At 34.4% G+C, this 7,912-nt stretch overlaps 1 pseudogene; it reads right to left on the bottom strand.

The window, feature by feature from the left end:
- Positions 1-3,863: 3,863 nt before the first annotated feature.
- LOC118005466 overlaps positions 3,864-7,912 on the bottom strand; it is a 7,981-nt pseudogene continuing 3,932 nt past the window's right edge.

The following is a 7,912-nucleotide window of genomic DNA, read 5'->3' as shown; positions in this document are numbered from 1 at the left end:
CTCGGACCAAGAACTTGTTTCTGTTCATACATACATCTATGCTCACATGCGAATGGTGGAAGGATAACAGATTAAGATATCTGTTATTCATTTACATCTTCGCATTAGTATGTACCTGGTCCCTTCCAATAAAAGAATTAACCTGTATCAAGAATAGATGAAACTGCTAAGGGTTACTAAAAAAGTGAGAAGAAATTGTCAGAGGCATGAGAAGGTGCTGAGTTGTTTATCTTTAGCATCTTCTAGTACCTCTTTCCAGTTTACACTTTTCCTCCTTGATTTTGCTTAATATTGGCTGCCCTTTATAGAGAAATACCTTAAGTGACCAACATAAAGATCAATAAAAACTGTATCCAGTTAAACTACACTTCATAACTGTATCCAGTTAAACTAAACTTCATAAAGCCACCTTAGTGAGTCTAGAATCACTTTGGGTAAAAGAGGCTAAACTCAGGGGCTGTATGGGGAAAGAAAAGGCAAAGGAGAAATAAACAGGGAGTGCTAGGGCTGTAATAGGCATGAGTAAAAACAGCTAGAGAAAATAGAACAGTGAACTCTAGATTTCTTACTATCCCCTCCACTACCATTCAACACAGTGAGAACAATCTGTTCTTTCACACATTAAAAGCTGCAGATGTTTACCAAAAAACCCAAGTAATTTTCAAGGTCATTAATGTGCCTGCTAGCCCATAGGATCTGGATTGATCTTGCTTGTCAATCAATCTAATATTAACTTACCATCAATCTGCATAAAAGGTTATAATTTCTCGCCACATGGGGGTCTTCTGACCCCACATCCACTTATTTCCCTATGGTTTTCATCACTGATTGTGAAGATGTGTTTGGTAAAAAGAGTATTTTTTTTAAGAGAGGATTTTTTAAATAATAATGCTAAAGTAGATGACTGCTACTAAAAGAATGATGTTAGGGGCGCCTGGGTGGCTCAGTTGGTTAAGCGACTGCTTTCGGCTCAGGTCATGATCCTGGGGTCCTGGGATCGAGCCCCGCATCGGGCTCCCTGCTCAGCCAGAAGCCTGCTTCTCCCTCTCCCACTCCCCCTATTTGTGTTCCCCCTCACACTGTCTCTCTCTTTCTGTCAACTAAATAAATAAATAAAATCTTTAAAAAAAAAGAGAGAGAGAGAAAGATGTTAAAGCAAATACAGCTAAAGGGTCATTTGATTTTTTAATGCATAAAATTTTCCAAGCATAAAACTGTATAAGAAGTCAGAAAGGGAAAGATTAATAATGTTTTCATAGGAATTAAAAATGTCTATATAGCAAGTCACCTTAGAAATAAGACTAAAAGGAAATAACTCTGATGAAAGTTTTCCCATAGTTAAAATTTTAGAAGTTCAAATACATTAATAAATCATACTGATATATCAGTAAAACTGGGCAGAGGACACTGACAGAAGAGAAAATACAATTGCCTTCTAAATTAAGAAGAGATGGAAATTAAGGAAAATAAAATATATTCTGCTCATAAAATAAACAAAATTTAAAATTTGGTAATTATTAGTATTAGCAAGGATCAAGCGAGATAGTTACTTGAATTCACTGGGAGTGTAATTTGGTATATCCTTTCTAGACAGTAATTTTGCAGTAAGTATGAAAAGTCTTAAAAATGTTCCTACTTTTCATTCTAGTGTTTCCACTTTGAGAAACATATCTTAATGAAACATTTGGGGAACCATGTACAAAGAATAATGTACAAGGATTTCAATAGTAAAATTTTAAATTATAGCAAAAATTGGAAATAACTCAAATATCTAACAACAGAAGAGGGGTCAAGTAAATAATGTTACATCCATTTAAATAAAAATTACACAACAACTAATGCTTTTGAAGAATTATAATAGCAATGGAAAATGCTCACAATATAACTTAAACCAATATAGAGCCATATAATCATAAATTTTACAGATGATACAAACTACATTAAAAGTAGTTGCAGGGAAAGAAGTATACCAAAATATTAACATATCAATATTAAAATATTAATGTTAGTAAAGAGTACATTTATCATGATGAGCACTGAGTAATGCACAGGACTGTTGAATCACTATATTGTACACCTGAAACTAATATAACACTATAATGTTAACTATACTAGAATTAAAATTTTAAACTTAATAAAAAATAATATTAAAATATTATTTTAAATGAAAGATGTACTCTTTAAAAAAATAAAAATAAACCCCTCAGTTCCTCTTCATGTTGGAAAATTAAGACCTACCACCACTCCCAGATCAGGGTTAGGAAAAAAGACTTGGAGTTAGGAGGGTGGGAGCAAAACACTGAAAGTTATCCTGCAAATCCAAATGCCTCCCCAAAAGGTGAAGGAATGGATAAAGTATATTTGCCTTCTCTAAATTTTCTTGGACATTTACAAAATGTTCTATGTAGCAGAGTGCAAACAGATTAAAAGTTATTCCTTCTCTGAAAGCTGATATCAAAAGATGTTGAACATACTTTTCCTAGATCCAACTTAATCTGTTGATTCTTAGGGGAAATTTTATAAGCTAATTTCTTAGGTAGAGCTGGGAGACATTACACACTTGAACTGAGGGACCAAAAGCCTAAAATCAAAATCAAACTTTCCAACTATACCACTGAACTTTTTGATCTAGGACAATTACTACCAATGAATAAAGAGAAAATTACTCACATTGGGGAAGGATATTAAGTCCTTTGGGTGAGCTAGGTGCCATGCAGAGCTCTCAATGGCAGAATCAAGGCTTTTATGTTCTCTATCACATCCCTGTGTAATCTACAGTTACAAACTTCTAGGACAAAAGAAAGGGGAAATGAGTCTAGACTCCCATGTAATGAAAGTATCTCTAAATTCTAAGTGTAATTTCCCCAATTAAGGAAGGATGCTAGAAAAGCCCAGTTTTATCAAATGTTAAGTATATATATTCACATAATTTCATGTACTTAATGTACTGTCCTCATTAACCAGGCAATTGAATGGCACTAGTAAATGTAAATTATTGTTCTATTGTTCATATCACATAATGTCCTACTTTTCATAGATACCTTAAAAGTGGCCAACATAAAGATTAATGATACTGACAGCAAGTTAAACCACCTCCTGAAGGCACCTCGGCTGGTCTGGAGTTACTTTGGGTAAGAAGAGACTAAATTGGGGAGCTTTAACTTCCTGGTTAAAATTATAAGACATAGCAATATTTGGCAAAGCAGTTTAATAATAAGATTTTGGTCTAAGATATACTACAGCTTCCAAGAATTTCAGAAGTTGAAAGCATCACTGAACTATGTTTCCATGTGGATTAGACATACACACACACACACACACACACACAGGGAATGAAAGATGGAGTTCAGTTCACAAACAAGAACAACTGTCTCTTTAAAATTCTTTCCATGTATTTAAAATATGTAGCCTTTTTTTGTGGGGAGAAATAATCTAGTTCTTGGGCTAGGTAAACAGGTTGTTTCCTTCCTGATTTTTATTTTAGCTAACTACATTCTTTCCATGCTTGAGTCTACTTTTGAATGAAATGATTTTATGTTTTAGTCTAAATGCCTTAATGCTGATTTTTCTATACATGAAATTATATCTAAGAAATATACAACTAAAGACATCTATCTTGTAAACAAACAGTGACTAACTCTGGACATTTTACTATTTGAGTTGGTAGGTCTTCTAGTGTGAAGCTCTATCAAGGGAATTAGTTCTGAGGTTTAACAATTGTATTCTGGGAACAACAACAATAACAAAAAAACAGGCACTTGGTTAAAAACAAGTAAGTGGAAGTTATTGTTATTTTTCATGAACTTCTAATCTGTAGAAGTTGGTCCTTCTCAAAGTATCTCCAAACTCATTATATCATTATATCATCTGATTCCCACGTCTACAAGGTGGATCAGTCCAGGGTTAACACCATCCCCAATTTGTAGATGAAGACCATGAGACACAAAAAGGTTAACTGGCCTGTACAAGGTAAAACAGAAAGTTAATGTATAACAGGGATCAACCCAAATCTTTTGGTTGCTAATTTAATTTGTTACATCATAAAATGATTTGCTATATCACTTCACTTCTCATCATCAGGGTCCACAATTTCCATCTCTAAATGTCTTCAAGAAACACAGGAACACAGATTATTATTCCCTTGGATTCACCTTTCTCCTTTGCTCAGAATAAGCAATTTCTAACCACTACCATATGTGATTGTTTTCCAGCAAAGTTTTCCCATAGATGACCTGAAATTTTCAAAAGAGATATCTATTGCTACATGGAATTGTGAGGAAGCTTTTGGTTTTATCTTTCCATATCCCAGCTTGATCTATTAAATTTTGAACTCAGTGATTCTCTGAAGGTGTTTAAGATTCAGTGCTCAAATCCCAAATTTCTCAAGGGTCAGCAAGTCAAATTCATTTACACTTTGTCTCTGAGTTTCTTTCCTTTTTATTCCCTTTTTTATGTGAAAAGCAATAAAGGAGTGACCCTTGCTTTTCACTCAGAGCCTCTTTGGTCTGTACTTTAATCACTTCTTATCTGGTATCTTCACTTAGGTTATCATGCTGAAAATAAATGCTACACAACTATTTACTTCTTGCCGAACAATTCCAGCAATTTCTACCAAGTCAGCTTGATGCCTACTAAGATTGGCAGTTATAAAATCATGAGTCTAAATCTGCCATTACTTGGAAAGAAAATAAAGTCAGGGATGTGGGATTGCAAAATATAAAGGAAAACTATTTGGGAAAACTATTTTGTATAAAACAAAGCTTGAATCTTGAGTGAACAAAACAAAGCTTTAGTTATAATCATATAATGGAAAATTCTTCAGTCATTAAGTGCAATGGTACAGATCTATATTTACTGACATGAGATGCTCATAACATTTTATGAAACTATATACTGTATGGCTCCATTCTTAACAATATGGCTCCATGATAAAGAAAGTCTAAAAACTGTGATTCTATCTAAGCAGAGGACTTACAGGTTATTTTCATTTTTTAAAATTTATTTATACTTCCTAGTTTTTCTACAATGATTTTATCTTTCTTACCTTATAATAATGGAAAAGTCAAAGCCTATTTGTGAAAAGTTAACTAAAGGAAAGGTTAACAAAGCCATGGTCCTTCCTTTCCCATCCTTCAAACATAGGAAGCATTACAGAGTAAAATTAATGTAAAGGAAAGCATCACATGGGATGAAATAACAAATTATTCCTAAGGAGAAATTGAAATTATGATACATGCTAATTAATATTCAAGAAATTATAAATAGGTGAACAGGGAGTTAAGGGCAGCTTCTTCCCCATCTTTTCTGCAACTTATTTTTTTTTGGTTCTCTCCTTTTTTGCTTTAGGAACAAACAGGTGCTTAAATGAAGAGAGGTTTGAACTTGGGAGTCAAAAGGCCTTGATTATCCTATTAGTCTCTTGGGTAAGATTCACTACCTCAATAGGCTTTAGTTTCTTTAGCAAGAATGAGGATTGGGGACACCTCGGTGGCTCAGTTGGTTAAGTGTCTGCCTTCAGCTCAGGTCATTTCATGATTCCTGGGATTGAGCCCCACATCAGGCTTCTTGCTCAGTGAGGAGCCTGTTTCTCCCTCTACCCACTGCACCCCCTGCTTGTGCTCTCTCTCTGGCAAATAAATAAATAAAATCCTTAAAAAATTTAAAAAAAGAATGAGGACCGTAACAACACCTAACTCATGATGTTATTATGAGAATTCCCTGAGAAAATGTCTATGAAAACATGGAGCATGGGGTTAGAGTTCAAAAAATTTAACTTAAACAGATTTTCTGCCCTGATTCTCACTTTGGTTTTCTGCTCCACATGAAATAGAAATAGATATGTTAAGTCATCAGGTTCTTGGACCTCATTTCCATGGACTACTTGGTCCCAATTAATATTCAAGTTGAGATCTGACAATAGCTATGCCTTTCTAATCATCCCTCTGTGCTACCCAGAGGCGCATATGGGTTTGAATTTTGTTCAGCATACAAAACAGAATGCCTAAGTGTCTTTATAGAAGGATTCTTGGCTTGAACCTAAGCTGTGTCCACCTCAATACTCAGCCATGTCAGGACAAATCTGGCTGCCTGTTAGGATAGGTTCATGAGAATTCCATTTGCATGAATGAATGGGACCTTTCTCTCTTAGCAAAGAACAGAAATTCTCTCCAGAGTTCTCTTTGGAAATCTAAACATAATTACTTTTAGCCTTGTCTCTCCTTCCTCAGAAAGATAAAAGAACATAGTGTATACATGAAACAAGAACAGGGTACTATGAAAGAGAAAATATAAGAGAACAAAGAAGAGCCTTGAAGATTTAAACTGGGATTGTTCATCCACATTTAAAATGCAGGAGAAGAATTTAATGATTCAAAGAAATTTCTAGAAAATAGGACCAAAAAAATCAAAGAAATGGAAATAAGAGGAAAGTTAAGAGAGTTAGAGAATGAAGTCCAACATTTTAGTTCCAGAAAGAGGGACTGCCATTTTTTTCCTAATGAGCCTTTTAGTACCATTTGAATTTTTTAAATGTGCACATGTATAGCCTTGATAAAAACAGAAATGAATTTTGAAATTATTATTTATACTCATTAGAAACATTTTTTACTTCAAATTTATTCCTTAACGCCCCACAGTAACTATATTACTAAGTCAATACTGATTTTCTATATGCCATATCTTTATTTTTCCTTCATTAAACTTTTGTTTTAATGGGTCTCAAAATTCTGTGACAGATTTTTAGTCAAGTTGTTTCCATTAAAGTACTGATTTTAAAAATTAATAACTTAAAACTGCCATACACACACAAGAACAAATGGTCCACAAAACATTCTTGTGTCCATCTGAAGGTTTTATGATGCATTATTATCATTAATGATCCTTTTACTATTAAACTTAAATGGCCAATTGACACAAACAGTTCTGAGACCATTCTTCCACTACTGATTAAGACTGAGGTGGCAGGTATTTTCAGACCACAATGCTTTGAAACTAGAACTCAATCACAAGAGGAAAGTCGGAAAGAACTCAAATACATGGAGGCTAAAGAGCATCCTACTGAAGAATGAATGGGTCAACCAGGAAATTAAAGAAGAATTAAAAAAATACATGGAAACCAATGAAAATGAAAACACAACTATTCAAAATCTTTGGGATGCAGCAAAGGCAGTCCTAAGAGGAAAGTATATAGCAATACAAGCCTTTCTCAAGAAACAAGAAAGGTCTCAAGTACACAACCTAACCCTACACCTAAAGGAGCTGGAGAAAGAACAGCAAATAAAGCCTAAACCCAGCAGAAGAAGAGAAATAATAAAGATCAGAGCAGAAATCCATGAAATAGAAACTAAAAGAACAATACAACAGATCAACAAAACTAGGAGCTGGTTCTTTGAAAGAATTAACAAGATTGATAAACCCCTGGCCAGACTTATCAAAAAGAGAAGAGATATGACCCAAATCAACAAAATCATGAATGAAAGAGGAGAGATCACAACCAACACCAAAGAAATACAAACAATTATAGGAACATATTATGAGCAACTCTACGCCAGCAAATTCGATAACCTGGAAGAAATGGATGCATTCCTAGAGATGTATCAGCTACCAAAACTGAACCAGGAAGAAATAGAAAACCTGAACAGACCTATAACCACTAAGGAAATGGAAGCAGTCATCAAAAATCTCCCAAAAAACAAAAGCCCAGGGCCAGATGGCTTCCCAGGGGAATTCTACCAAACATTTCAAGAAGCATTAATACCTATTCTTCTGAAACTGTTCCAAAAAATAGAAATGGAAGGAAAACTTCCAAACTCATTTTATGAGGCCAGCATTACCTTGATCCCAAAACCAGACAAAGACCCCATCAAAAAGGAGAATTACAGACCAATATCCCTGATGAACATGGATGCAAAAA

This window comes from Mirounga leonina, unplaced genomic scaffold (assembly GCF_011800145.1).
Source record: "Mirounga leonina isolate KUSES-001 unplaced genomic scaffold, KU_Mleo_1.0 Mir_94, whole genome shotgun sequence".
NCBI lineage: Eukaryota > Metazoa > Chordata > Mammalia > Carnivora > Phocidae > Mirounga > Mirounga leonina.
The sequence above is the reverse complement of the archived record's forward strand: the minus strand, read 5'-3'. Positions and strand labels throughout refer to the sequence as shown.